At 42.8% G+C, this 13493-nt stretch overlaps 1 pseudogene; it reads right to left on the reverse strand.

The window, feature by feature from the left end:
- LOC112582301 overlaps positions 1–8165 on the reverse strand; it is a 29707-nt pseudogene extending 21542 nt beyond the window's left edge.
- Positions 8166–13493: the final 5328 nt, after the last annotated feature.

Genomic DNA, 13493 nt, shown 5'->3' on the forward strand with positions numbered 1-13493 from the left:
ATCATCATCATGTGGCCAAGCTCAAAGTTAAGGAGCACAGCAGCATATCCCTCACTCAGTGAAAAAACATGCAGAGTTACATGACCCAAAGTGTGGATATAGGAAAGAGTAAAAAATTGGGAACAAGAATTCAGCATATTTAATTATTTTTAGAAAATGGGATGTCATATGGAAACCTATTTCACTGAAGTTTTCAAACTAACAAGGGGATTGTTTTGTCAAAAAAAAAAAAAAAGAATTCAACATATTCCAGTTGCTATGTCTGTGGGCTCCCATAGTGGCATTCAGTTCAGTTCAGTTCACTCACTCAGTCATGTCCGACTCCTTGTGACCCCATGAATCACAGCACGCCAGGCCTCCCTGTTCATCACCAACTCCCGGAGTTCACTCAAACTCATGTCCATCGAGTTGGTGATGCCATCCAGTCATCTCATCCTCTGTTGTCCCCTTCTCCTCCTGCCCCCAATCCCTCCCAGCATCAGAGTCTTTTCCAATGAGTCAGCTCTTCACATGAGGTGGCCAAAGTACTGGAGTTTCAGCTTTAGTATCAGTCCTTCCAGTGAACACCCAGGACTGATCTCCTTTAGAATGGACTGGTTGGATCTCCTTGCAGTCCAAGGGACTCTCAAGAGTCTTCTCCAACACCACAGTTCAAAAGCATCAATTCTTCGGCACTCAGCTTTCTTCACAGTTCAACTCTCACATCCCTACATGACTACTGGAAAAACCATAGCCTTGACTAGACAGACCTTTGTTGGCAAAGTAATGTCTCTGCTTTTGAATATGCTATCTAGGTTGGTCATAACCCTCCTTCCAAGGAGTAAGCATCTTTTAATTTTATGGCTTCAATCACCATCTGTGGTGATTTTGGAGCCCCAAAAAATAAAGACTGACACTGTTTCCACTGTTTCCCCATCTATTTCCCATGAAGTGATTGGACCAGATGCCATGATCTTCATTTTCTGAATGTTGAGCTTTAAGCCCACTTTTTCACTCTCCTCTTTCACTTTCATCAAGAGGCTTTTTAGTTCCTCTTCACTTTCTGCCATAAGGGTGGTGTCATCTGCATATCTGAGGTTATTGATATTTCTCCCGGCAATCATAGTGGCATAATCTTTCAAAAATACTTTGAGATGTATGTGGTTGCACTGAAGCAAAGAAGGAGCTGTCATTCTGATACACTTGAGAGTGCTGAAAGAATATCAAATGTTATCAGTTAAACAAGACACAGGAGATAAATCTCTAAGTTCAAAAAACCTGAAGTCTGGCATCATTGGCAGGGCCCATCATAGATGAAGTCATGAAGCAAGCAAATTTGTCTTTGATATTCCTTAATCTCCCTTCTAATCATTCCCACTTTCATGCTTTTGTTTTCTCTATTTCTCTGGTCTCCATAACAAAACGTTTCATCCTTGTAGCCCACTCTCCCTAAACCCTCTGTGTGTGTGCGTGCTCAGTCACGTCCAACTCTTTGCCACCCCATGAACTGTAGCTCGCCAGGCTCTTCTGTCCATGGGATTCTCCAGGCAAGAATACTGGAGTATATTACCATGGCCTTCTCCAGGGGATCTCCCCAACCCAGGGATCAAACTCTTGTCTCCTGCATTGGCAGGTGGGTTCTTTACCTCTGAGCCATCTGGGAAGCCCTCTCCCTAAGCACTAGCCACTGCATTCAAGGCTGAGCTCTCTGATAACTAATACCCCCTGAAACAGTGAGAGCTGAATAGGTTTTTGCTTAAAAATATCTACATTGTAACTGGGCACTGGACATGGGAGATTAAATAGCAGTTACCAAAATAAGTTTTTGGAAATCAAACTCTTAAAGATATAAGTTAAAACCCAGTTTATTAAAAGATGGTAATAGCAAGGTAATAGTATCACTGTCATCTTTTAATGGGCTTCCCTGGTGATTCAGATGGTAAGGAATCTGCCTGCAATGTGGGAGACCCAGGTTCAAACCCTGGGTCAGGAAGATTCCTTGGAGAAGGGCATGGCAACTCATTCCAGTATTCTTGCCTGGAGAATCCCATGGTCAGAGGAGTCTGTCGGGCTATAGTCCATGGAGTCACTTTTTTTAAAGTCAGCTATTATTAGTTTATAGGAGGGGGTAAGGAAAGGGACAAGCCACTTGTTCTGTTGGTGTCCCCCTCATATTACCTTGGTGACCTCTTAAGATCTTCCACAAAAGCCCCAGGTACTGAAGAACACAGTTAAAAACCCACAACGTAAACTCTCATGTCAAGAATGTCTTGTAGATCATCTCATCTTTTTTTTTTTTTTTATTGGAGTATAGTTGATTTACAATGCTGTGTTAGTTCCACAAAGTAATTCAGTTAAACACATACATATATTCATTCCTTTTTAGATTCTTTTCTCATATAGGTTATCACAGAATATTGGGTAGAGTTCCTTGTGCTATACAGTAGGTCCTTGTTGGCTTTCTATCTTATATCATCCCAAGCTCCTGATTTAGCCTTCCTGTCCCACTTTTCCCCTTTGGTAACCATAAGTTTGTTTTTGATATCTGTAAGTCTGTTTCTATTTTGTAAACAGGTTCATTTGTATCATTTTTTAATTAAATTTCACATATGAGTGATATCATATGATATTTGTTTTTGTCTGACTTCTCTTAGTATGATAATCTCTAGGTCTACCCATGTTGCTCCGAAAGGCATTATTTCATTATTTTTATGGTTGAGTAATATTCCATTGTATATATGTACCACATCTTTATCCATTCCTTTGCTGATGATATTTAGGTTGCTTCTATGTCTTGGCTCTTATAAGTAGTGCTGCAGTGAACAATGGGATGCATGTATCTTTTTGAATTATATCTCTGTATATATGCCCAAGAGTGGGATTGCTGGATCATATGGTAGTTCTGTTTTTGCAGCTCAATATCAAAAAAAAACAGACAACCCAGTCAAAAACTGGAAGAAGATCTAAATAGACATTTCTCCAAAGAAGACATACAGATGGCCAAAAAGCACATGAAAAGATCTCACCACCACTAATTATCAGAGAAATGCAAATCAGAACAAATCTAATCTACAGTGCAAATCAAAACTTCCTCACACCATCACCAAAAAATCTACAAACTGCTAGAGAGAGTGTAGAGAAAAGGGAATCCTCTTGTACTGTTGGTGGGAATATAAATTGGTACAACCACTATGGAGAACAGTATGGAGGTTCCTTTAAAAAACTAAAAATAAAGCTACCATATGATCCTTTCATCTTTCAAATCACACTAAGGCTCCCTCAACCTCTGTGGAAGCAAAAAGCTATCTTGGTCCCAGGGCCTCTGTGATGTGATCTGAGATGCATGTGAAATTTTCCTTCCCTTCAGTCTGCTACAGGGCTTAAATGTCTACAACTGGAGGCACCACTCCTGTGGTCTAGAGCATTTCCATCTTCAGGAGCCCTTTTGAATTTTATTTATTTATTTATTTTGGCTGCCCAGGATCTTCATTGCTGTCCGGGCTTTCTCTAGTTGTGGTGAGCAGAGAGTACTCTTCGTTGCAGAGCGTGGGCTTCTCATTGCGGTGGCTTCTCTTGTTGCAGAGCACAGGCTCCAGGCATGCGGGCTTCAGTAGTTGCAGCACACAGGCTCAGTAATTGTGGCTCATGGCATCTAGAGCATGGGCTCAATTGTTGTGGCACATAGATTTAGTTGCTTTGTGGCACGTGGAATCTTCCCAGACCAGGGACTGAACCCATGTCCGCTGCATTGACAAATGGATTCTTAACCACTGGACCACCAGGGAAGTCCCAGGAACCCTTTTAAAAGTGTAAAATCTTGAGAGAAATAATCCATCACTCCATTAATACCATAGCTTTACTAGGGTTTTGGGGGGTTGCCTGTAGACAGTACATGTGAGTGGGGTATGTCTAAAGGGCATAGTGCAGGGAGTCAGGAAAACCTCTGGAAAAAGTGAGCAGGGGGAAAAGGGGGAGATGAAAGTGGAAAGGTGAGGTGAATTCAAAACAGGGTCAAGCCCTGTCTGAGAAACACTTTTTCACTAACAAGCCCCAGCAAGTACCACATCGAGATTATTTTCTCTGAACACAGAGCCTCTAGGAAGTTCATTTTCTCTCCTCTTGTGGAGAAAACCAAGTAAGTGGGCTTCCTTTAGATTCTACTCTTATTGTGGGATTTGCTAAAATTCTGATTGATCCTAAGCTTAAAACATCCATTTCAAACAGTGTATTTTGGAAATGAATTTCCCCCAGGAAGAACAGCCTCAAAAGTATTTATTTCATATTTTTTATAGATGTTGGAGAGGAGAAATAAGACAAAATGGTTGTAGATGGGGGTTATCTGATACTTCTATCTTTTAAAGTCTATCGTATAGTAAGTGATCAATTATGCTTTTTTAAGAGTAAAAAAATGCAGAACTCATTTGAAGTAGCTGCCCTCCTGGAATGGAAAAGAGAAACTTCAATTTACATCAGGCTTACATGTCTTCACATCAAGATAAATTTCTGAGAATCACTTTATCACATGTGTCCTATGCAAAACACTGTGAAAACAGGCAGAAAATAAAATATTAAAGCTCCGTGAACAGTGCTGGATACCATTTAGTGGGTGAAGGTGACAGTGGAAGTGTGAATGGCTGCTGCTGCTGCTAAGTCACTTCAGTCGTGTCCAACTCTGTGTGACCCCATAGTCGGCAGCCCACCAGGCTCCCCCGTCCCTGGGATTCCCTGAGCAAGAACACTGGAGTGGGCTGCCATCACCTTCTCCGAGTTGTGAATGGCACCTCATCAATTAAGAACCCACTATTGAATTCCAGCACCCAGAACTCCACCTGGAATGCAGAAGCACTTCAGAGACTATTTGATGGATAAATGAATGAAAAAACAGGAAAAGTAGATACCAAAACAAAAAACAAAAAAACACCCCATTTTCTTGTGGTACTTATCTTTGAAATAGTAAGAAAATACTAATGACCTCCATCATATGGTTACAATAAAAAAGCATAATAAATATTTTTTCATACTCTCTGGGGTTTTTCCTGTTTTCATTTTCTGGAATTCAGAGCACTACTCAGTTCTATCAGAAGTGGGAAAACGTTTCAGTTCTTAGAAGAGCTTATGAATTGAGTTTTTCTCCCTCCTGGTCCCTGAGTGGAGAAGAATATATTTTGAATAAACAAAATGTGGGATAGAATTCATCCACTCAGAGTAAAATAAAGCGGGAAAATTATGGCAGATTGTGGTACAAGTAAATGGTCATTAATACAAACACATGAAAAGATGCTCAACATCACTCATTAGCAGAGAAATGCAAATCAAAACCACAATGAGGTACCATTTCACACCAGTCAGAATGGCTGCGATCCAAAAGTCTACAAACAATAAATGCTGGAGAGGGTGTGGAGAAAAGGGAACCCTCTTACACTGTTGGTAGGAATGCAAATTAGTACAGCCACTATGGAGAACAGTGTGGAGATTCCTTAAAAAACTGGAAATAGAACTGCCTTATGACCCAGCAATCCCACTGCTGGGCATACACACCGAGGAAACCAGAATTGAAAGAGACACGTGTACCCCAATGTTCATTGCAGCACTGTTTATAATAGCCAGGACATGGAAGCCACCTAGATGTCCATCAGCAGATGAATGGATAAGAAAGCTGTGGTACATATACACAATGGAGTATTACTCAACCATTAAAAAGAATACATTTGAATCAGTTCTAATGAGGTGGATGAAACTGGAACCTATTATACAGAGTGAAATAAGCCAGAAAGAAAAACACCAATACAGTATACTAACGCATATATATGGAATTTAGAAAGATGGTAACGCTAACCCTGTATGCAAGACAGCAAAAGACACACAGATGCATAGAACAGTCTTTTGGCCTCTGTGGGAGAGGGCGAGGGTGGGATGATTTGGGAGAATGGCATTGAAACATGTATAATATCATATATGAAACAAGTTGCCATCCAGGTTCAATGCATGATACAGAATGCTTGGGGCTGGTGCACTGGGACGACCCAGAGGGATGGTACAGGGAGGGAGGTGGGAGGGGGCTTCAGGATGGGGAACGCATGTATACCTGTGGCGGATTCATGTTGATGTATGGTAAAACCAATACAATATTGTAAAGTAATTAACCTCCAATTAAAATAAATTATATATTAAAAACAATACCACCATCGTTCAGTAGTGGGGCACACTCCCTTCCACAGATAGAGAGCAAAATTGCCAAATCCAGAAGAAATAAAATTAAAACGTGACCCAATATGTCAAAACCCAGTGAACATTTTTATGACCCATCAATTGTATCATTGCAAGTCGTTCCGAAGAAGATTTTGATGAACATCCATTTCTACATCAGGAAAAATAAATGAGCCCCCATTTCTTTCCTTCTCTTTGTTCTCACCTTCAAGTTGTTAAGGTCTTTGAGACAAATAAAAGATGACACTTCAGTAGCTCACAAATCAGACTTAACTGTTCCCATGTCAGTTTGAGTTTAGAAAAGATTACTTTCATCTAACAGCCCTCTCAGATACAGTACTATAGTGGGGTACTCTGTCACCTCCAGAAAGGATTGCTACTGTAACTATCTAAATTTTAAAAATATTAGAGAACTCTGCTTTCTGTCTCTCTCTCTCTGCTTTAAAAACAGCTCTCAACAGTGCCTTAAGAGCACAAAGAACAAAGACATTTTCCTATTACTTCACTACCCACAATCCTAATTAAGTTAGTGTTTAGAAAGAGGTTCAAAACAGAGGTCAAAATGAACACACCCACAGCTATTCTCTGATTTTCCAGTCACCTTAAGAGAAACAAAACAAACCTGAGGTTAAATCATTCATTCAAAAAAGCATAAACTAAATGTAAGAGCCCCTTGTGAGGATTACAAATATAAATAACCCCTTTCCTCAGAGAACTCCCAATCTAGCAGGGACAATAGGAGATGTACACAAGTAATGTAAATGTACAGAATAATGAGAGACCTATCTTAGAAAGTTGCTGAAAGTGCCAGCAGTGCTCATGAAAGGAAGGCGTAACTTCAGAACCAACCAGGACTGGGGATGTGAAGGCATTCTAGTGACAGCAAATGGAATAAACGTAGGACCAACGACTGAGCAACTTCACTTTCACTTTTCACTTTCATGCATTGGAGAAGGAAATGGCAACCCACTCCAGTGTCCTTGCCTGGAGAATCCCAGGGACGGGGGAGCCTGGTGGGCTGCCATCTATGGGGTCGCAGAGTCGGATACGACTGAAGCGACTTAGCAGCAGCAGCAGCAGATGACTGATTGGCTGAACTCTATCCTATTCTTTGCTCTGATTGGCTGAGTCCGAGTCTTTGTGCTGATCGGCTGAGTCCTAGCCTGTACATTTCTCTGATTGGCTGAACTCTAGCATACATTTTGCTCTGATTGGCTGACTTCTATCTTGTATTTTTCTCTGATTGGCTAGCTCCCATCAGGTAGTTTGCTCTGATTGTCTGACTACTGGCCTGTACATTGCTCTGATTGGCTGACTTCTAGCCAATACCTTGTTCTGATTGGCTAAACTCTAGGCTATACTTTGCTCTGATTGGCTGACTCCTAACCTTTTCTTTTCTCTTATTGGCTAAGTCCAAGCCTGTACTTTGCCCTAATTGGCTGAGTCATAGCTGATTGGCTGAGTTCAAACCTATACTTTGCCATAACTGGCTGAATCCTAATCTGAACATTTCTCTAACTGGCTGAACTCTAGCCAGTCTTTTGCCCTGACTGGCTGACTCCTAACCTGTTCTTTACTCTTATTGGCTGAGTCCGAGCCTGTACTTTGCCCTGATTGGCTGAGTCCTAGCCTGTACATTTCTCTGATTGGCTAACTCCCATCAGGTAGTTTTCTCTGATTGGCTGTCTCCTAGCCAGTTCCTTATACTGATTGGCTGAACTCTAGCCTATACATTTCTCTGATTGGCTGACTCCTAACCTGTCCTTGGCTCTGATTGGCCTAGCCAGAGCCTGTACTTTGTCATGACTGGCTGAGCCCTAAACTGAACATTTATCTAACTGGCTGAACTCTAGCCAGTCTTTTGCCCTGACTGGCTGACTCCTAACCTGTTCTTTACTCTTATTGGCTGATTCCGAGCCTGTACATTTCTCTGATTGGCTAAACTCTAGCCCGTACTTTGCTTTGATTGGCTGACTCATAGCCACTACATTGTTCTGATTGGCTGAAGTCTAACCAACACTTTGCTTTGATTGGCTGACTCCTAACCCATCCTTGGCTCTGATTGGCCTAGCCGGAGCCTGTACTTTGCCATGATTGGCTGAGTCCTAACCTGAATATTTCTCTGATTGGCTGAACTCTAGCCTGTCTTTTTCCCTGATTGGCTGGCTCCTAGCCAGTACCTTGTTCTGATTGGCTGACTGTAGGCTCTAGTTTGCCCTTATTACCTGACTCCTAACTTGTATATTGCTCTGATTGGCTGATCCTTAGCCTGTGCATTGCTCTGATTTTCTGACTCCTATCCTGTACTTTGCGCTGAGTGGCTAAGTCCTGTCTGGTCGTTTTCTCTGATTGGCTGAGTCCTGGCCTGGCCTTGCACTGATTGGCTGACTTGAAATTGCTCTCTGCTCTGATTGTCTGACTTGAGCCTCTACATTGGTCTGAGTTACTGACTCCTCTAGTCAAGGCTATGGTTTTTCCTGTGGTCATGTATAGATGTGAGAGTTGGACAGTGAAGAAGAATGAGCCCCGAAGAATTGATGCTTTTGAACTGTGGTGTTGGAGAAGACTCTTGAGAGTCCCTTGGACTGCAAGGAGATCCAACCAGTCCATTCTAAAGGAGATCAGCTCTGGGATTTCTTTGGAAGGAATGATGTTAAAGCTGAAACTCCAGTACTTTGGCCACCTCATGCAAAGAGTTGACTCATTGGAAAAGACTCTGATTCTGGGAGGGATTGGGGGCAGGAGGAGAAGGGGATGACAGAGGATCGGATGGCTGGATGGCATCACTGACTCGATGGACGTGAGTCTGAGTGAACTGCAGGAGTTGGTGCTGGACAGGGAGGCCTGGCGTGCTGCGATTCATGGGGTCGCAAAGAGTCGGACATGACTGAGCGACTGAACTAAACTGAACTGACTCCTAGTCTAAACCTTGCTCTGATTGGCTGGCTCGAGCCTGTACTTTGTCCTGATTGGCTGACTCGTAGCCCCTACTTTGCTCGATGGGCTAACTCCTTGCCTGTACATTGCTCTGGTTGGCTGGCTCCTAGCCTGCACTTTGCACTGATTGGCTGACTCAAAGCTTGCATGCTGTCCTGATTGGTTAAGTCAGGCTTTGTATTGGTCAGGTTTGCTGGCTTATAACCAGTACTTTTCTTTGACTGGCTGACTCCTACCCAGTTGTTTGTTCTGAATGGCTGACTCACAGCCTGTCCTTTGCTCTGATTGGCTGACTCCTGGCCTTTTTCTTCCATGATTGGCTGACTCCTTGCCTTTATTTTGTCCTGATTGGCTGGTTTTAGCCTGTGCGTTTCTCTGATTGGCTGAGTTCTAGCATGTACTTTGCTCTGATTGGCTAACTACTTTCTGTTAATTTTCTCTGATTGGCTGACTCCTGAATTGTATTTGCTCTGATTGGCTAACTCCTAGCATGTACGTTGCTCTGATTGGCGTACTCCAAGTCTGTACTTTGCACTGACTGGCTGACTTGAAACTGGTATTCTGCTCCAATTGTCTGACTCCATCCTTTGCTTTGGTCTGTTTGCTGACTCCTAGACTGTACCTCGGAGAAGGCAATGGCACCCCACTCCAGTACTCTTGCCTGGAAAATCCCATGGACGGAAGAGCCTGGTAGGCTGCAGTCCATGGGGTCGCTAGAGTCGGACACGACTGAGCGACTTCACTTTCACTTTTCACTTTCATGCATTGGAGAAGGAAATGGCAACCCACTCCAGTGTTCTTGCCTGGAGAATCCCAGGGACGGGGGAGCCTGGTGGGCTGCCGTCTATGGGGTCGCACAGAGTCGGACACGACTGAAGTGACACAACAGCAGCAAGGATCTCCAAGAAGAGGCAGAGAGTCCAGTTCCCCTGGGAGTGAAGAGAGCAGTGAGAGAACATCTGAAAAGCTAAGTGTAGAACAAAGAATAGATGACCTTGAGTGTCAGGGTGAAGAATGCAGATTTGTATGAGATAATTAATGAGACTACTTCAGAGTGAGGAAATCACATTATGTCGGTTGAATTTTAGATTAATTTGGAAGTGATGTGAGGCTGCAAAAGAGGAAAGAGAGAGAGAGACTTCACATGGACACAAACAAGATGGCTATTATAATAGTCCAGTAATGAAATTTCAAACCAGGGCATCAGCAAGGGAGATGGAAAGGAGGGACCAGATTCAAGAGCCATAAAGAGACATAATGACTTCCATTATTAAGTTCCACATGTAAGGAGCTTGGAAGTCACCACTTTATCCTAACAACAAGTGAAAAGCTCAACAGACTTGAAATATCAGTGACTGCTCTTAGAGTCATAAGAAAGAAGAGAACACAGGACAAATCCCTGCCCCCAAGATTGAAGAGACAGACCAGCGAATGCAGGAAGTCAGAGCTTACTGGAGCAGGGACTCACAAGTAGAAACTGCCATGAGAGCTGATGCCTGCTTAGGAAAACCTGGCCTCTAATTGATGAATTGATGGAGGCTCAGTGTGGGCAACTCTGAGAGTTAAAAACTGCTGCTGCTGCTGCTAAGTTGCTTCAGTCGTGTCCGACTCTGTGCGACCCCATAGACAGCAGCCCACCAGGCTCCCCCGTCCCTGAGATTCTCCAGGCAAGAACACTGGAGTGGGGTGCCATTTCCTTCTCCAATGCATGAAAGTGAAAAGTGAAAGTGACATCACTTAGTCGTGTCCGACTCTTCACGACCCCATGGACTGCAGCCTACCAGGCTCTTCCGTCCATGGGATTTTCCAGGCAAGAGTACTGGAGTGGGGTGCCATTGCCTTCTCCAAAAACCTGCAGAGGAGCCAAATCATAAGGGGGCCACCCAATATTATAAGATTTATTTCCAGGACATAGACCAGGTTCACACAATAAATACTGGAGAAAAATCCTGCACCTGCCCCCCTCGTCCAACCCTGCTTCTGGTGGAGGAAGGGGAAAAGAAAACATTTTGAAATATGCCAGAGTGTATTGTTCTTCTTAATAAGGCCTTTCAGATCAGTTGCTCAGTCGTGTCCGACTCTTTGCGACCCCATGAATCGCAGCACGCCAGGCCTCCCTGCCCAGCACCAACTCCCGGAGTTCACCCAGACTCACGTCCATTGAGTCAGTGATGCCATCCAGCCATCTCATCCTCTGTCGTCCCCTTCTCCTCCTGCCCCCAATCCCTCCCAGCATCAGAGTCTTTTCCAATGAGTCAACTCTTCACATGAGGTGGCCAAAGTACTGGAGTTTCAGCTTTAGCATCATTCCTTCCAAAGAAATCCCAGGGCTGATCTCCTTCAGAATGGACTGGTTGGATCTCCTTGCAGTCCAAGGGACTCTCAAGAGTCTTCTCCAACACCACAGTTCAAAAGCATCAGTTCTTCGGGGCTCATTCTTCTTCACAGTCCCACTCTCACATCCATACATGACCACAGTTAATCAGAGCCTGACTTGCTGGGATATTATCAGAAGCTAACTGATGTGGGGAAGGGAAATACCCAACATCAGCTGGCTCTAGTCTTCCACATTGGAGAAGGGAAATACCCAACTCTGGCACACCCTAACCCTCCTGCTCTACATAGGAGGAGAGGAAAAAGTGAGAAGCATTTTTGAAATTCACAGTCCAGAGGCACAGGCTCACTAAAAGACTGAGACTTCATAGGACTACAGAATGCTTGCCTGTCCAAGGACTGTGTGAAAACTACCAAAGGTGTAAATATCCATAATGCCAGAAGGAGGAAGAAAGAGAGAAAGGAACATAAGAAATATTTTAAACAGTGTTGACTGAGAATTTTTCCCCAGTTAATGTCAAATACTAAACCATAGATTCAGGAAGCTGAGAACACCAAGCAGGATACATGCCAGCAGAACTACATCTGGGTATATCATCTTCAAACTACAGAATATAAAAAATAAAGATAAATTCTTAAAGCCAGAGGGAAAAAAATTACTTATAGAAGAACAAAGATAAAAATTAACGTCTAACTTCTCCTCAGAAGCCATGCACACAAACAGAAGGTGGAGTAAAACATTTAAAGTGTTAACAGAAAAAAAAAAAAACTAGAATGGTCTATTTGGCCAAACTATCCCCCCAAAGTTAGATAGAACTAGATTTTCTCAGACAAATAAAACTTGAAGGAATGTGTTTCTAGTAGACCTGCCTTTCAAAAAAATGTTTTACAGTTTTTTTAGAGAGAAGGGAAATAACACAGGTCAGAAACTCAGATCTACAAACAGAAAGGAAGAGCACTGAAGAAGGAATAAGTGATGGTAAAATTCAAAAAGGTGAAGGTTAAAAAAAGAAAAGTCAAAGAATTGATGCTTTTGAACTGTGGGGTTGGAGAAGACTCTTGAGTGTCCGTTGGACTGCAAGGAGATCAAACCAGTTCATCCTAAAGGAAATCAGTCCTGAATATTCATCAGAAGGACTGTTGCTGAAGCTGAAGCACCAATACTTTGGCCACGTTATGGGAAGAACGGACTCATTAGAAAAGACCCTGATGCTGGGAAAGATTGAAGGCAGGAGGAGAAGGGGACGACAGAGTACAAGATGGTTGGATGGCATCATTGACTTGATGGACATGAATTTGAGCAAGCTCGAATTGGTGATGGACAGGGAGGCCTGGCATACTGCAGTCCATGGGTCACAAAGAGTCGGACATGACTGAGCAACTGAACTGAACAAAAATAAAAAACTATTTTCTGATTCCTAATTGCTCTAACATATAAGTTTGTTTAAAATAATATGAACTACATATAGCAATGTATACATATATATATGTATGGATGGATGGATGCATATATGATATGAATGAGGGCAGTGATACAAGGGACAGAAGGGAGTAATTAGGATTATTTTGTTATTCTAAAGTACTAACAGTACATTGAAGTAGTATAGTGTTATTTGAAAATGGACCTGGGTTAGTTGAAACATGCTGCACATTGTAGGATGACCACTAAAAAGTTTTCAAAAGAAATGTAACTGATATGCTAAGATAGAGGACATGGAATCATATAAGATGCTGAATTAAAACTACATAAGGAGGGAAAAGAGTGGAAGACAAAAATAATGACAAAAGCACCAAGTTAGGAAACAGTAATTAATATAGTAGGTATTCAGTTCAGTCCAGTTCAGTTCAGTTCAGTCACTCAGTCATGTCTGACTCTTTGCGACCCCATGAATCGCAGCACGCCAGGCCTCCCTATCCATCACCAACTCCCGGAGCTCACTCAAACTCATGCCCATCGACTTGGTGATGCCATCCAGCCATCTCATCCTCTGTTGTCCCCTTCTCCTCCTGCCCTCAATCCCTCCCAGCATCAGAGT

The sequence above is a fragment of the Bubalus bubalis genome, chromosome X (assembly GCF_019923935.1).
Source record: "Bubalus bubalis isolate 160015118507 breed Murrah chromosome X, NDDB_SH_1, whole genome shotgun sequence".
In the NCBI taxonomy this organism is placed as follows: domain Eukaryota; kingdom Metazoa; phylum Chordata; class Mammalia; order Artiodactyla; family Bovidae; genus Bubalus; species Bubalus bubalis.